Source organism: Petaurus breviceps, unplaced genomic scaffold (assembly GCF_028583685.1).
Source record: "Petaurus breviceps papuanus isolate PSGF00001 unplaced genomic scaffold, PetGlider_PUasm1.0 208, whole genome shotgun sequence".
Classification (NCBI taxonomy): Eukaryota; Metazoa; Chordata; class Mammalia; order Diprotodontia; family Petauridae; genus Petaurus; species Petaurus breviceps.
The window spans coordinates 11,252,433-11,270,928 of record NW_027185852.1 but is presented as its reverse complement, the minus strand read 5'-3'; the positions used below and the strand labels follow the sequence as shown (position 1 = coordinate 11,270,928).

General features: G+C 43.0%; 1 pseudogene; it reads left to right on the top strand.

The window, feature by feature from the left end:
- The first annotated feature begins 389 nt into the window (after positions 1-389).
- On the top strand, positions 390-18,250 carry LOC138165130 (glyceraldehyde-3-phosphate dehydrogenase-like; annotated as a pseudogene).
- Positions 18,251-18,496: the final 246 nt, after the last annotated feature.

The following is an 18,496-nucleotide window of genomic DNA, read 5'->3' as shown; positions in this document are numbered from 1 at the left end:
GTAAATTACATGAAGGCAGGATCCGTCTCATATTTGTGTGTTCCAAGTGCTTACACTGAGATTTAGTAGATGCTTAATAATTGCTTGTTGAATAATGAATATACAAAATCACCTCAAATCCTGAGTGATCATGCATACATTCTTTTCTTTATTGTTTATTAACACTTTCCTTCTCCAGAATCCCAGTTCAACCACATCCTCTATGATCATAACTCAATTATTCCACTTCTTAGAGTTCAATTTCCTTCTCTGTGGGCTTCAATGACTGGGAGAGTGAGGCTGACTATTGTGCACCTCTACTTCACCTAAGTCCGATTCATGAGTAAGTCAAGACACCATCCACACTCTTTGAAAATGAAGGACCACAGCTTTCGGCTTTTCTCCCAAGCTCGGTGCCAGGTTCTGCTGCTTAAGTTGCATCCCTGAAACAAGATGGTGAAGGTCGGAGTCAATGGATATGGCCGTATTGGGCGCCTGGTGACCAGGGCTGCATTCACCTCAGGTGGAGTAAACATTGTGGCCATCAATGACCCCTTCATTGACCTTAACTACATGGTTTATATGTTTCAATATTATTCCACTCATGGCAAATTCAAGGGCACTGTCAAGGCTGAGAATGGGAAGCTGGTGATCAATGGAAAAGCCATTATCATCTTCCAGGAATGGGATCCCACCAATATTAAATGGGGAGATGCTGGAGCCGAGTATGTTGTAGAGTCCACTGGAATCTTTACCACCATGGAAAAGGCTGGGGCTCACTTGAAGGCTGGAGCCAAGAGGGTCATCATCTCTGCCCCTTCTGCTCATGCCTCAGTGTTTGTGATGGGAGTGAACCATGAGAAATATGATAATTCCCTTAAGATTGTCAGTAATGCTTCCTGCACTACCAACTGCTTGGCTCCCTTGGCCAAGGTCATTCATGACAACTTTGGCATTGTGGAAGCACTCATGACTACAATCCATGCCATTACTGCTACCCAGAAGACAGTGGATGGCCCCTCTGGTAAGCTGTGGTGTGATGGGCATGGTGCTGCCCAAAACATCATCCCTGCTTCCACTGGTGCTGCTAAGGCTGTAGGCAAGGTTATACCTGAGCTGAATGAGAAGCTTACAGGCATGGCCTTCTGTGTTCCTACTCCCAGTGTATCTGTTGTGGATCTGACCTGCCGCCTGGAGAAACCTGCAAATATGATGATATCAAGAACGTGGTGAAGCAAGCATCAGAGGGACCCTTGAAGGCATCTTGGGCTACACAGAGGACCAGGTTGTGTCCTGTGACTTCAGCAGCCACACTCACTCTTCTGCCTTTGACGCTGGCGCTGGTGTTGCCCCCAATGACCATTTTGTCAAGCTAATTCCCTAGTATGACAATGAGTATGGTTATAGCAACCGTGTAGTAGACCTCATGGTCTATGTGCCTCCAAGGAGTAAAGTGGGAAGCCGTGGATCTTCATCGCCAGCCAAAAAGAGGAGATCCGCCACTGGGGAGCCCACATTCCTAACCGATGTTCCTATACTAGGGATCCCATGTCACATTCACATCCTTGTTCCAAAGCACCCCTGTAGTAGGGGGAAGAAGCCTAGAGTCCTGGATTGTGTACCATCAATAAAGTCACCATATTCAGTGCAAAAAAAAACAAAACAAAAGAAAGATCACCACCAGAACCAGCACCAGCACCAGCACCAGTACCAGCACCAGCACCAGCACCAGCACCACCACTAGCACCACCAGCACCAGCACCAGCACCACCACCAGCACCACCAGCATCAGCACCAGCACCAGCACCAGCACCGCCATCAGCACCACCACCACCACCACCACCAGCACCACCAGCACCAGCACCAGCACTACCACCAGCACCAGCACCAGCACGAGGAGGCTACCCTAGACTATCTCTAATGTCTCTCATGTTTCTGGATACTAAGACAAAGTGTCTATCTCCCAAACTGGTGGTTCTCAGCCTTTTTTTTTCTCCCACTCATGGCATAGTATTCTCCTTTGCAGTGAGGAACGCCAGTGTGTGGGCAGTTTTAGGTGACATCTCTAACATCAGGAGGGGTACAAAAGCTCACATGGTTTCAAATATCCACCCTATAACTCCAAGGCACATGGACACATCAAGGGAGACAAAGTGTAGTTACTTGAGCACATAGAGAGTAAACGAATACAGAGCTGAACACACCAATTGCCACACTGCTCACTCCCAGGATATGGTTGCCATCATTCTGTTAAATTCCCATCCCAAAACTTCTCTCAGGGCTAGGGTCTTTTCGCCCTAGAACATCCCTCTGCCATGGCAGCCTCTCCTCCCACTGGTGAGTCCCTTTTGGGTGGCCCCTATTTGGGGATGGACCCAGGCCTGCCATACTTCCATTGTCTTCCCAGACTTTCCCTTCTTCTCCACCATCCCGCTTTCCTTCTTTGTTCTCTTTCATGCATTCCTCTCCCTGGCTAGAATGTAAGGTCCTTGAGGGCAGAACCACCTGTCTTTTTGCTTGGATTTCTACCCCGAGCTCTTATAAGTGTTTAATAGATGCTTCTTTTCCTTGCTTTGCCTATAAAATAACATGACAGTAAAATATAAGATATGAAGTGAAAACCCCTGCTCCCAGATGATGATCCCGGGAAGTCTGAGACTTACCACCTCACTCAAGACTTCCTAACTGTCACTTAGTGACCTGGATCTGGTCTTTAGATGCTCTGGAGGACAATTACAGAATTGCAGGATTCCAAAGTAGGAAGGGACCACAGTGGATAGGGGATTGTCTTTGCAGTTATTAGACCTGGCTTCAAATCCTTCAGGCATTCACTAGCAGAGTGAAGTTAAGCAATTTGCTTAATATCTCACAGCTAATATGTATATGAGGTTGGATTTGAGCTCAGGTCTTCCTGAGTCCAGGCCCAGGCCTCTATCCACTGGGCCACCTGGCTTCTTCTAAAAAGCTCCTGGCTCTGCATTGTGGACAAAGCTTGATGAGCCAGTGATGAATTCCCAACGTGGAATTTCCCCCATTCCAACCTAAGTTTTTTGAGGATGGGGAAGACAGGGACCATCTTTCTTTTTCTTTTATTATGTGCATCTCCAGCACTTTTCCCAGAGCCCAACACACAATGATATTTAGTAGATGCTTGTTGACTTGATTTGTGGAGAGTTCATCCTCAACCGCAGGTTGCAGCTCCTTTATAACTCGTTTTAGAAAGCAGCAGGTGGGGAGGCGGGGGAGGGATGGAGTGTCAAATAGAGAGGGATCTGTGGTTTTCCAGTAAGTAATATGACAAGGTCTCAAAGGTGGCCCATGTCAGTCAAGCTGTGAGCCCTGGGCTTCCAGATGGCAGAGCCAACCCTCTATCCCCCACACCAGACTGCTTTTCCCATGAGAGATGCTGTAGGTGAAGCCATTCTTCTGGTGCGACATTTCACTTCGTTTCTATTGGAGTTGGATGAGGAGATTTCTGGTCTGTTTCCTAGGAGAGAACCTCCATCCAGGGTCTGGAAGGTGGTTTGCTTGTAGTCAGCTTGTGCTGAAAGCATGTCTCCAGTCTCATGGCATTTCCAGTTAAAAGAACAATCTATTTTAAATATAAAAGTTGTTGACACCCTGCCTGAGCCTAAACAAAATGTATTATAATAGGATCAGTGGAAGCAGGAGGCTGAAAATGCAAAGGGAATAGAAAACAGAAAGATCTCACTTATGAATCCATTCCCTTGTCAAGGTAGGATTGGACTAGAGGCAGATGTGGGGCTGAGTCAGGGAAAATCCCCTAACAATTAGAGTGGAATGAACTGCTTGATTCCTGGGGGATGGGGGGAGGTCAGAAGAGCTGGGGCTCTCTGAGCAGGAATCCCCTGGAATATCAGGACTGATGAGGAGCCCTCAAGACTTTGCTGAGGTCTTCTAGTCTTGGGCAATTCCCCTGAGATGGAAAAAAAAGTCCCTTCCAACCATGGCCTGGAGGGAGATGGTGGTGGTGATAGTGGTGGTGGTGGTGATGGTGATGGTGGTGGTCATTCTCTACTTGTGAAGGCCTGGAGGGAGATGTTGATGGTGATGGTGGGCATGGTGGTCCTTCCATGCTTGTGAAGGCCTGGAAGGAGTGTGGCATGAGGAATCACAGGCTGAAAGTTCTGGGTTCAAGACTCACCTCACACAGAATGTCTGGGACTCTGGCGGTCTCTGCACCTCTCAGTGCTCCCAAGTCACTCTGTCCTAGTCTAAGCAAGTGGAAAATCGGAATTGGTAGATTTTCCTCATCTAGAAATGAAGAATTTGCCTTTCTTTGGCTTTGAAGTACAGTGCCTGGCACATAGGAAGCAATGAATAAATGCTTGTTGGCTGGCTCTTTATAATCCCTAGACAAACGAATTCACAGATTACGACCCTATCATTGATCGTTATGCAACTCTGGGATTCCATGTGATTCTGTGCATATCAAAGTGTCCACAGGTGCAAAAAAAACATATGACTCGACTTCTAGGAAACCAGGTGGTGCAGTGGACAGAGCACTGAACCTGGAGACAGGAAGAAGTGAGTTCAAACCCTGCCTCAGATTCTCAGGGTCTGTGTAACCCTGGGCTAGTCACTTAATCTCATCAACCTTAGTTTCTTCATCTCCAGAGTGGGGACCAGAATAGCACCTGCCTCTCAAGGGTTCTAATACATCTTTTATTTCTTCTCAGTTTATGGTGAAGTTTTTAATCTTGGTGATGTTGGGAAGGTGCCTGGTCTTGTGTTATCTGATATTTTTATCCATGACTTGGATGAAGGAGCAGATGGTATTTTCATCAAACTTGCAGATGACATAAAATTGGGAGGGTTAGCTAACATCCTGGATGATGGCATCAAGATCCAAAAAGGTCTTGAAACATTAGAGTGTTTGGCTAAATCCAATAAGATGAAATTCAAGAGAGATAAATAAATTTAAGAGTCTCCCACTTGAGTACCAAAAAATCAACATCACCAGTAAAGAGTAGGGAAGCTTGGCTAGAAAGTAATCATTCTTAAAATGATGGGAGGGTTTTAGTGCCCAGTAGGTGTCATAGTGGGGGAGGGGGGCAGGGGGAAACTGAGTTTCATCCAGGCAAAAAATGATGTAGCAATGAATACAGTTGTAAGACAAACTAGGTCCAAGTAAACCAAGGATCCAGAAGTTTGTTTTCTCACAGTTAATATACAGTTTTGAGATTGTGAAAGACAGAAAACACAGGACTATAGGAATTGAAATATCTGATTTCTCATTGGTGGAATCAGGGTCAGGAGGAGCAAAGGGGTTAGTTCTGTGACATTCTTAAAGTAGGGTGACCTTTGGTAGGGAAGAGTAAGCTTGTAATTTAAAATCAGGTGACTTACAAGTAGCTGAAACTTAGCTTCCCAAAAAAAGTGGATAAAAGCAAAATGGAGTTACTTGTGCTAATTTTGATTGTAACAAGCTCAACATGAGTCTGCAGTCTAAAGCTGATATGACCTTGGGCTGCATTCAGAGGGACATAACTTCCAAGAATGGGGGCAGTTAGGTGGCACAGTGGATAGAGCACTGGGCTTGGATTAAAGAAGACTTCTTGGGATAATTAGGTGGTGAAGTGAATAGAGCACCAGCCCTGGAGTCAGGAGGACCTGAGTTCGAATCTGGTCTCAGATACCTGACACACTTACTAGCCATGTGACTTTGGGCAAGTCACTTAATCCTAATTGTCCTCCAAAAACAAAAAAAATAAAGAAGACTTCTTCATGAGTTTAAATCTGGCCTCAAACACTAAGTAACCAGCTGTGTGACCTTGGGCAATTCATCTACTTCAGTTTCCTCATCTGCAAAATGAGCTGGAGAAGGAACTGACAAATCACTCCAGTATCTTCACCAAGAAAATCCCAAATGGGGTCACAAAAAAGTTAGACATGACTGAAACCACTCAACAGCAAACTTCCAGAATAGGGAAGTGGTAATGCCACGACCAAGTGTCCTTATTGGACCTCATCGGAAATATTGTGTTCAATTTTGGGCACCATAGTTAAAGAAGTGTGTTAATAAATTGAGAGCGTCAAGAGGGGAGCAGCCAGAATGGGCAGGAGACTTCAATCCATGCGATAGGAGAATCAGTTGAAGGATATGGGAGTGTTTGACCTGGAGAAGACTCAGGAAATGTGACAACTGTTTCCAAGTATTTGAAGAACTGTCCAATGAAGAAGGCATTACACTTGCTCTCTTTGGCCTCAGAGAGCAGAACACAGAGCAGAGTGGAAATTCTAAAGAAACAGATTTAAGCTTAATGTCAGGAAAAGCTTCCTAATAATTCAAGCTGTCCAAAAGTAAAACAGGTTGTTTGGGGGAGGGACTGGATGACAATTCGTTGGGTATGTTATCATGAGGATTCCTTTTGAGCATGGGTTAGAACTTGGACTATATGGCCAGTGTATTCCCTTCCTACTCTCAAATTCTGCTATTCTGTGAAATATCCTAAAATGAGAAAATCTGGTAGAACCAATATTTAGAAGGTGTTAGGAGATGCAAAAATATTTTCTCAAAAAAGAAAGGATTTAATCATGGGTTAACTGGCACTGTACTCAACGGGCAGTCACTGGCGTTGGCTGACAAGTCAAGATCTGGAGGACTGGGGGAAGATTAGAAATACAGGAGAGAGGAGAAGTACTGGGTGGGAATCACTCCCACCCAGTTGAGGACCTGGACATTTGTGGTCAACGTGGATCCTGGAATCCAATGAGCATTGGAGAGGATAATAGATAAATGAATATATGTATAGAAAGAATGATATTCCTACCGTTACTTAAAGCTCCTGGGATATCACTAGCTTGTTTGGTTAATTAATCTCATTGTTGCCCCTCTTAACTCGAATAAAGAGGAGTTCATACACGATAAAGTTTCTTGGGATATAGGCAATCTTTTATACATTCTTGAAAACCTAATCATGTCTATTGGTTATAAAATGAGTAGTCATTTTAAAAGAAATTTTTTGGCACTAGTTTAAAAAAATAGAAAAGTAGGTCAGTGAAACTACCTGAATGAAGAAGCTTATGAAACAATTGAAGTCAATAAGCCAGTGTGATAAACCCAAGAACATAAATGACATGGAGAGCTCCTTATTTGACAAGAACTGTTTGGAAATCTGGCAAACAAAAAATAGTTTAGACCAACATCTTACACCATACATCACAATACTCAAATGGAAATATGACCTGAATGAAGGTCACACTATTAAAAAACAATTAGAGAACCCGATCAGAAACTGTCCGTGCTTCTGGTTCAGGAGAGAAGGTATAGGTATAGGAATGATCACAGAGGTAAAATAGATCAATTTTGATTACATGAATTGTAAAGTTTTTGCACGAACAAAATAAATTCAATGAGGGTCAGAAGGTAACTGATGGGAGGAGGGGAAATTTCATAACAAATATCCTTGATAAAGATATAATGTATAAGATATATAAAGATATGGCTGAATATATAGGACCAAGAACCATCCCTCAACGGAAAAGTAGTCAAATATTAGGAACAGATAGAAATATTAGGAAAAAAATTAGAATTTTGGAGGGAGCAAAAGAAAAGTTGCAAACTTTTAGAAACAATATGAAAAAAATTGCTCCAATAAAAAGAGAAAACGCCAATCAGCATAAAAGCGAGGTTTCATCTCATGCTTCGATAACCGTCCAAATAAATAAGGGTGAGAATAGGAGGTCTTAGAGGAGCTGTAGAAAGACAGGCCAATCAATGCAGCCACACTTTGGTAATATTGTGGGTTCAGTTCCAGAGCACCACAACAAAGTGAATATCACAATAAAGCAAATATCATATTAAAGTGAAGCACAAGAATTTTTTGGTTTTCCAGTGCATTTGCAAAAGTTATGTTTACACTCTACTCTAGTCTATTAAGTGTGCAATAGAATTACGTTTTTAAAAAAGCAATGTATGTACCTTAATTTAAAAATGTTTTATTGATACAAAAAAAATCTACCCATCATCTGAGGCTGCAGAGAATCATAATCTTTTTTTGATGCTATAGGGTCAAGTTGATAGAATTTCACTTATCAGGGTAGAGGTTGCTAAAGGGTGGGGTAGCTGTGGCAATTTCTTAAAATAAGACGACAATGACATTTGCTACATTGGTGGTTTCTTCCTTTCACCTCAACACTTAGAGGCCATTTAAGGTTATTAATTTAGTTTCAAAATTGTTTTGTCTCAGGGAAGAGTGAGGCCTAAGGAAACAGAGAGAGACAGAATGGTCAGTTGGTGAAGCAGTCAGAATACACACAACATTTATTGATTAAGTTTCCTGTCTTATACACGCCTGGTTCATAGTACCCCCAAATAATTACAATAGTATCATCAAAAATCACTGATCACAGATCGCCATAACAGATATAATAATAATGAAAAAGTTTGAAATATTGAAAGAATGACCAAAATGTGATACAAAGACACAATGTGAGCACATGCTGTTGGAAAAATGGTGCTTATATACTTGCCTGACACAGGTTGCCCAAAATTTTCAATTTGTAAAAAACACAGTACCTGCAAAATGCAATAATATAAGGTATACCTGTACATTGTTGGTGGAGCTGTGAATTGGTCCAACCATTCTGTAAAGTGATTTGCAACTATGGTAAGAAAGTGATTAAGATGTTCTTTGACTCAGAATACAAGAGACTGAAGATGCAAAGAAAGGTTCCATAAACAGCAAAATATTTATGGCAGCATCCAGTCAGATAGTATCAATGTGCTATGCTTTGGGCTAAACACTTAATCTAACAACAAAGATTGGACTTATGACTGGGGATTAGGGATGAATAGACAAATTGTGCCATCTAAATATAATGAAATATTATTCAATCGGCCAATAAGCATCTATTAAGTGCTTATGTTCTAGACACTGAGCTAAGCATTCAGGTATAAAGACAAAAGGCAAAATTATTTGTAAATATTGTGGATGTGAAAAATGCATGGAGGCATAGGAATGCTAACATCAGCTGATGCAAAGTGAAGTACCCAGAAGTAGGAGAGCATTATATACAATGACTGCAACAATGTAAGGAGGAGGGCAAAAAATAAAACAAAAAAATAGAGAAGAAATTATACCTCCCTCACATCCTTGTTGAATTAGGAGACTGTGACTATGAAACACTGCATCTATTGTATACCTTGGTAGTTGTGTTAGTGAGTCTTTTCCATTGCTTTTTTCTTTCTCATTTTAAGATATGCCTTTCCTTGATAGGAGAATGGGGAGGGATACATTGAGGGAAGAAAGTGATAAGAAAAAAATGATACCAATAAACTTTTTTTAAGAATCTGAATGAGGTTGACTACACAGCTCAATTCCCTAGGTGCCAGAGTCTGAGAAAGACAGAAAATAGGTCAACCATCTATTAGCAGTACTTAAAACTTTCATGTGCCTTTGAGTGCAACAATTTAAAATCACATTCTTTGTCTAGCTTACTACTTCATCTATCTCCCAGACCAGAATCTTATAGCTTGAAACCTAGACTCCAAGTCTCATCAGCCTCCCTCCCTCCTTGGATCCTGCAGTGAGTCTCTGATTTTGACCCTGTTCTTGTCTCTGACAATTCCCCCTGCCCATGGTTCTTTGGAGTTTAAAAGGCATCTACATGTTTCTTGGTATTGGCATGTTGCTCCTCATTCTGACCTCTATCTGCACTAGCGTTCTTAATCATTTGGGTTCAAACTCTACCACAGATGCTTCACCCCCAACTTAGAATCCCATTGGGAACCAGATCATAGGATTCAGTACAAGTCTGAGCAAAGGTAGGGGGAGGAGCCAGAGGGAAATATGAGAGTGGGGGAAGAGGATAAAAAATAGTCCACTTTGGCTAGAGCACTGAGTAAGTGGAAGAGAACTAGACTGAAAAAGTCCCCTAAAGAGAGGATACGGGACTTTATCGAGGTCACACAGGTAATAAGGAACAAAAGCTGAAATTTGAACCCAGACCCTGGAATACCAAAGACACAAAGTGCTTCTTCCATTAGACCAGAAAAAAAGATTACTCCCCAAATTGAGATGGGAAAGTGTATTCCCATCCCCAATTACAGATAAATATATACATTTGAATGGATTAACTAATTTGTCCAAGGTTGCACAGCTGCTGTGGGGTGAACTTGAACTCGGTCTTCTGGCCTCAAGTGGCAATGTTTGCATCACTGTACAGTTGGGTCTCACCATGTCCTCTTTTGTGGTCTACCTCTCTCACTTCTGGCTCTTTCACATCCTAATTTTTGGACATGTAAGCCAGATGTCATTAATAGGACAGAAACCCCAGAAACACCATTCTCTGTCTACAATCTTCCCAAACTTTTAGCTTGTTCATTATTCCATGATTCTCATTATATTCTGCCCAATACATTTGCCAGTGAGTGATATGTTGGCTTGTAATATCTCTTCGATTACTGTCTTGAAGTGTTCATGAAATATGTTACTCACATTTAACTTTTCGGGCATGTACATCTTGTTTGTCCAGAAGAGGGCAATCTGGCTGGTGAGGAGCCCTGAATGGTTTATGAAGAAGTTGGGAATATTTAGCCTAGTGAAGACAGAACTTAAGAAGAATATGATAGCTCTAAAAAAATAAGCTATTTGGAAAATTGTCTTGTGAAGGAATATCCTAACTAGCTCCTCTTGGTCTCAAAGGAAGGAACTGGGAGCACTTGGCAAGTTGGGTCTTGATAGAAGGGTACAATGGACCAAGTATTAGAACTATCCAAAAGGGAAATAGACAATTTTAAGACATTTAAAGACATTTTTAAGACTGCCCCTCCCTAGAGGTCTGCAGGTTTCCCACTGTGGTAGAAATATTGTAGTGGGGATTCTTGGTGAGGTAGGGGCCCTCTGAAGCAACTGGAAAACAGGGTTACTAATGGAACCTACCTCTCAGGTAGGTGAGAGTTGTGAGAAGCAAATGAAATAGTACTTTAAAACTCTTAGCACATAGTGGGCATTATATAAATGCTAGCTAATAGTAGTCTGAAATTTCTAAAAATCTAAAAATTTGGTGGTTCTCTGATTTTAAGTTTCCCGAGGCAGGGACCATGTGTAAAATTTGTGTCTCATAATAATAGTAATAAAAATAACGTTAGCTGGCATTTATATGATGTTGCCTATGTGTCAAGCACTTTACAAATGTCTCAGTTGACCCTCACAACTTAGAAGGCAGGTGCTATTATTATCCCCATTTTACAGTTGAGGAAACTGAGGCAAATAGAGATTAAGTGGTTTGCCCAAGGTGACACAGCTAGTAGGAATTTGAGGCTGGATTTGAACTTCCTTGGGTGCAGGAACTTCCCTACAGGAGACTCAGCCTTTGAGTGAGAGCTGGGAAAGGTGAGGTAGTCAAGAAGTTTGCTATTTGTGCTATGGCGTTTAGGAAGTTTTGAGAGTATTATTTCTCTCCTGGCACTATTTAGGCTACTCAAGGATAAAGATCTTATTCCTTATTTGTGCTTTTGTCTCTCCAGGGCCTAACCAAACACACTGTATAATGAGTGAGAGAATGAATCATTCCACTGAGACATCCCAGAGTAAAGCAATCTGCTATGCTTGGCACTTTGTAAATACTCATCACTTCTCATCAAGGGGGGCAGGGAGTCTCATCCAATTATATTTTCAGCTAATTTTCCCATCCATCTGAACTTCAGCATTCCCCATCTAGTCAGTGAAGTCATTCCCTCCACCAAAGCACATCACAGCCCTCTCTACCCTTCTCCTCCTTATCAGAGTTGGTTTTCATAGTTACCCTTTAGCCAGCCTTCTGAAGATGAAGAGTTTCTGATCTGAACAAGGTATAAAGCCTATAGTGTGACCATTACCAGAGCTTTTCTGGCTTAATCAAACCTGAAAGACCTTATGGTCCTCTGGCTTCCCCTCTTCCAAGACCCAGGGTGACCACAGGGCTCTGATGAGAAATAGTGTAGGTATTCAGTGGAGGAGAGAGGAGTGGAAAAGCACATTGGGTTAAGGAGCCAGAGGCCTTGGGGTTTAAGCCCCAGCTTTATTGCTCTTTCCTCATGACCTTAGTTAATTACTTGACTTCTCTGGTCTCAGTTTCCTTATTTGCAAAATTAGGGAGCTAGATTCAGTGACCTCCAAGTTTTTTTTCTTGCTTTCAAATTATCAGTTACATCAAGTAGACATATAATAAATGCTTATTGAACAAGTGAATGAAGGTCATGTTATTTTTCGGTTTCTGAGTACCAAATCACATTGGTGAACCAAACTGTTAATTTTCTGATTCAACCAGTTTCATACAGTGGAGAGAGCAATGACTTTTTAGGCAGAGGTTCTGGGTTCAAATCCCACTTACAATGACTTTAGACAAATGATTGAGCCTCAGGTTCCTTATCTGTAAAATAAGAGAGTTGGACTAGATGGCCCCTGAGGTTGCTTTCTGCTCAACATCTACGACCCAGAGCAATCCTTTGGAAGGGAAAGGGGACATAATAAGAGATGGCTTTAACATTGTGGATTGAGGTTTACAAAATCCTCTCCCTGTTCTCTCATTTGATCCTCATGAAAACCCTGAGGTAGGTACCACAAATGTTAAATCTCCCATACTACAGATGGGGAAACTGAAGTTGTGAGAGGTGAAATGGTCACAGTTAGTAAGCATAGAGGCAGGATTTGAAGCCAGGACTGTCTGGACTCCAAAAGATCTTACAGAAAAGTCCCTTCGATTCCCTGAGTCTCAGTTTCCCCATATATAAAAGAGTGGCAGTGTTTCCCTCGTGGAATATGTTTTTGTCTTCTTCCAGTGTCTCATCATGCTGTGGAAGTAATTCTGAGTTCTTGAAGGCTATGTCAGCAGAAGACAAGCTCTGGCATGTTCTGATATGATGGAGAGATTTTGACCCCAGAAACAGATCGTCTTTTTTTCCTCTGAAGATTGACCTAGCTAATTATGGAGGGGCACATCACTGCTCTCTTGGCAACCTAGCGATATTTTTTTTTTTTGCTATGGTAACCTATAAAAAAATTAAAATAGAAAGTGTTCATCAGTCTTGCATGGTCCCCTTCTGTTTCTGCAATGATAGTGACAGAATAGTGGGGGAGAAAAGCTGAGGGCAATAAGAAGCATACAGTATTTAGACTTGTCGACAAACTTGAATTTGACTGATGGTGTTCCCAATGAGAGAAGATTGCCCAACGACTAAGTGGACATACTGCTGAAGGAGCTGAGTTGTATCAATTTTCACATTCTTGCTGTAAATTCAACGAGAAGAAAAATGGCAATTGCAGGTAAGTGGAAGGACAATTCACACATTCTACTTGGAGAAGCCAAGAAAAGTGATGGTAGAATGGGTTTTATTGAATGTCCAGAGGGAATAAGAAACATTATTTCATGAGATATTTGGTAATTGCATATTGCAACACTAATGATAAGTATTTGTAAAAATATCACCATGAACATGGTTGCAGTTAATGCACCAATATCATGAAATGTTAATGAAATTCTAGAAGCAATAATGATAAGGCCCTCCATAACAAATCAACATAACATTTTTATATTTGGTGATTGCAATGCAAAAGTAGAAAAAGGTGAGGGAAGGGAGAAATTTGTGGGCAAGAATGATTGATAAAGAAGAAAGAAAGATCTGTAGATTACACAGAAGCCTAAAGACTCCATATATTATAGATACATAGAACAAAGAATTGGAAGGTATTGGATATAGTGAGAACCAAATAATACCATGAAATGCAAAAATTACATTTTTTATAGATAGGAAAAGATTTATTATTGATGGGGGAATCATCCCTGATTCTGTGTACAGTTAGATTATTAACTCATCAGAACGAGGATCAAAACTAATTTTAAAAACACAAAGAATAATAACAAGAATAAGCCAAATAATCAAAACAACTTAATCTTGAACTGTTTTAACAAAAATCAAAAATCAAAACTAGGAAATGGACAACAGACACAGCATCAACACTGACTATAATACTTTTATGCAGAAGTTCAACAAATATACATTAAACATCATAACACAGAGAACTAAAGACCCCCCCAAAACCTCTTAGTCAGCAAGTATCTGATTTGCCAGATGGGGAGAGATAACTGCCAAAGACAATGCTGGGTTAGGATACGTTCTTGTCTTTGTAACATCTACCCAAAAGGGTGATTGACAATTATAATTGTTATCACTTCATAAAACAGAGAGAAGCAGTGAAGAGGAAAACCAGTTTAAAGAAAACTTGGCAAAATATTGAATGAAACAAAGCCCTCCCAAGGGTACTGCTAAGTGAAGATGGAAAGAGGACAAACAGAAGAAAACTGGAAAAGATTTGCAAAAACTCTTTGAACAAATTATTTCTCCCATCGAGGATAATGGAACAGCAAAACTTGTATCCTGATGTCACAGTCCCCTAAGGGCTTCTGGAGACAGAATGGTAGAAATGATACAAAAGAAAACAAAGATGAGGAAGGCAGATGTATTAGACCAAGAATATAAAGCAGAGATCCATACTGGAAACCACATAAGAACTGAAATACAGGATAGGGAAAAGACTAAAAGCATGGGGTGGGGGGACCTCAGATAACATTATTAATACTGCAGAAAGGTGGCCAAGAGAATGCCACTCACTTTCTAGCCATATATTTATTCTTTCATTATACAGAATCTTTGTGATAGCAATCTATACATAAATTGGGGGCATTTTTTGATGAGGACACTAGTAGTGAACAAGGAGCTTTCACAAGTGATAATCAACCAGTTCAAGTATAGACAATATAAGATTGCACTGTACACTTATATGTTGGTTACAACAAAGCATTGATTTTTTAGAACAAAAGCTACCTTACAGGCTTTTATCTGACAAGGGGCCTTTGGAACATTCTTTTTTTTTTAATTTTTTTTCTTACTTTTTGGAGGGGAGGAAGGTAAGGAATAGGGTTAAGTGACTTGCCCAAGGTCACACAGCTAGTTTTGTGTTAAGTGCCTGAGGCTGGATCTCCTGACTCCAGGGCCGGTACTCTATTCACTGCGCCACCTAGCCTGCCCCCTTTGGAACATTCTTGGTCAAAATCACCCATATTTCCTTGGAAGATATAAGAGCAGAAATAATCCGGTTCAGTGACCCGCTGATAACAAACATGGGGTGAGCAGAATGGGGAGATACATACTGGCCAAAGGCATTAGTCACTTCGATGGGGAGGATCCAGTGCAGAGTCCAAATTGAAGAGGGATTCCCCGGTGGATGGCAAGGTTTACCAGATGCTCCTTTTGACAGATGACATTGTGCTGATTATGAAAACCTCAGAATATCACACAGAGAGAGATGCATAATTAGTCAAAGGAGTTTGACTTGGCCATCACAAAGGAGAGAACAGGTGGATAAGTGATGTCTATTGCCCAGATTTCAATGTGCATTTTTATGGAGACTCCAAAAAGTATTCCCATGATATGCGTATCTAAGACAGAGAATACAGGTGGACACCTGTTGTTGTGAGGTTTGTCCTTCCTTCTTGAAGAGGACCATAACATCAGGGAAATGATGACGTGCCTTGCAGTTGACTTTGATGTGAATGATGGAGGGCTGGGCAAGGTCACCAGCCTCACTTTCTCCTCCAGAACCATGTGGGTCCAGGGGCCAGATATTCGTCAGGAAGACTGGAGATCGCCTCCAAGTTTCCCAAGAAGAGAGCAGGCTGGATTGACTTTGGAACATTATAAAACTCCTTGCCTGATGTCAAGCTTCTCCTAAAAGCAAAGCTCTATCATTTCAGGACTCACTTATTACATTGTTGCTGTATGTCAGCAAAGCATGAAATACAGTTGTCAAGGAAAAGGCAAAAATGAGTACCGTACACAGTCCCACCATGTAACCAACAAGGAATTCCGAAGAAGAGAAAAAGGTAACATCTAGTAATTGTGCTATGAAGAGAAGATGCTGAGAACAAAGTATTTCCAGGTGAACGGCTGAAGGGTCTCATTGGTCAGGAGAACATTGAGAGAATCTGTGGCAAATGTGTTGGAGGACACAGACACAGGACAAGCTGGCCATCGTGGGTTCACTACGTGGACCACCCACATGGAGATCAAAGATGCTTTTGTGCCCTGAGAAAATCCCTTGAGCCTGTCCTGGGTCTGGTGCATTGCCATTGTTCAGTCCTGTCTGGCTCTCCTTGACCCCAAGGACCATAGCACACCAAGCTCTTCTATCCTCCACTATGTCTCAAAAGTCTGTCCAAGCTCACATTTGTTGCTTCCTTGATGTTATTTCTCCACCTCAACCTCTGTGGCCTCCTTCTCCTTTTGCCTTCAGTCTTTACCAACCTCAGGGTTTTTTCCAATGTTTTCTCATTATGTGTCACATTACAGAATCGAATAAATGTTTGTCACTTGATGAGATGGACACATAAGCAAGTTTCTAAACTCTTACTACTATTTCTCAAGTCTCTAGGACCTTGTAAAACTTCAAACCAAGACATTCTAGAGCAGTAGGCGGAGATGTGCATCTTCCAATTATCTGAGATGTCTTATGGTGTGAAAACAGCATTTTGTTTTCAGGTATCAACAGCATCATGCCAACAAGTGTGGGACAATGACAAAACCTCTTTTCCAGAAAGTCCTGGGTTAGAGTCCTGTCTATGACACATACTGTTTGTGTGGTCGTAGGCAGGTGGTCAATCTTTCAATAACTACCACCAACACTCTGAAGACTCAAAGTTGCAAAGTCAATGCAGATCTGCATTGGCAAGGGAAGTACCCTACTGGAAGCTGGCTATGCCAATAAAATCACAGGCCCATTAAAAAGCAAAACACTATTTGTGTGTGTATGTGTGTGTGTGTGTTTTGAAAAACACTCTTTTCAAGCCACTTATTTGTTTTTTTTTCCTTTGTCACTTTTTTTGTTTCTACTTATAGTATTCTCAAGGGGGAGCAGACCACCTGTCCTAGCAGTGAGGACATTTAAAATTTGGCCATTTTTATCGGTCTCTTCCAGGAAACCTTGCCTTGGCAGCCAGGTTATCAAAGGCTGGTCTGATCTACGAAATGGCAAGGCCACTTAGAGTTATGTAAAGTGTGGGTAATGAGTCGGTTTCATGCCTCCTAGAGCATTGGGTCTCCAAACGGAACTCCCATCTCTTACCAAATGAAGCCAGATCTGGTCTACATTTCAGTGGGTAGGCAGGACAGAGGCATTAAGCATTTATTGATTGATTCCATTAATATACAGGCTGCACAAAACCAGGTTGTGCTGCTGCTGATTTCCGCAGGGATCGAGACTGGTCCCTAAGATTTCCTTGAGATAGGGAACTCCAATGAGAGGAAATTCTCTGTAGTCCACGAAGTTAGCACCTTCTCTGCTACTGAGAGAACTTGTTCTGGGTCACAGAGACAGACCGACTCTAACCACTGGGCCAAGATTCCTCTTTTTTCAAAGGGAACAACCTAGATTAGGGTCAGTTTTTAAAAGGGGGAGGCAGGGAAGGAGAAGGAAGTTGGGGGGGGGGGAGAAGTCAAAGTATGAGTGACTGTCCTTTTTCCTTCCAAATCCCTGAACTCAACACATCATCTCCCTTCCCTTGGGCCCCAGTAAGGAAAGGTACCAGAAATCGAGTCTCGGAATCGTGGCTAGGACAGCGCCTGACTGGGCTAAGCTCTCCTTTACTGGGGGCGGAGGAATGGGAAGAAGCCGGAGGGTCCCCTGAGGCTCAACCCTGGTGTGGGACCCTGTAGACAAGGGGCCTGCACGTTTCCTATCAAGAATGGAGGGGATGAGAAGGAGGGACACTGATTCTCCAGGGATCTCTGCTGCTGTTAAGGGGAGAGAGAAGCGGGGGATGGAGAGGGATGGGGTGTCAAGGAGTGAGGGAATTTCCCCGCCGCTCTCTCTCTCTCTCTCTCTCTCTCTCAGGTCTCTTGGCATAAATCCCGGCAGCGCTCTGAGTTTGGAAGTGCACCGAGCCCGAGCGCAGCTGGGTGGCACCAGACACCTCCCTTTCCCCCAGCCGCGGGCTCCCCAGCCCCCGCCCACGCCCCCGCCCTCCCCTTCCTTTCCCTTTTTCTCCTCCTCCTTTTCCTTCTCCGGCCGCCGCCGTGACTTCCCTCCTCCTCTCAATCTCCCTCGGGTTAGCTCGCAGCCCCGGCCCCCTGCTCGCCCGCCGCTGCCCCTCCTCTCGGCCGCCCCTCCTCCGGGGCCGTCCCCTCAGTCCGCCCCTCGCCACCGCCGCCACTGGGGGCTCCTCGCAGCGCCCGGGCTCTGCCACCGGGCTGCGGGCAGGAAGAAGCTGAAGCTACCGCCGCCTCGGCCCGACGGACGGACGGACGATCGGACGGGCTAGCAGGCAGAGCCGGGGCCCCGAACAGCCCCGGCCCGTGCCAGCTCTCCGAGCCTGAGCACCCCAGCCCCCGCGCCCTGGCGTTCCGGAGCCCGCGCGATGCCGGCCGCCGAGCCTCCTGCCCAGTAGCTGGGCTTGCTCCGTGGCCGCCCGGCTCCCGAGAGCCCTCGGCGGGCGCCGGGAAGTGGCCCGCACAAAC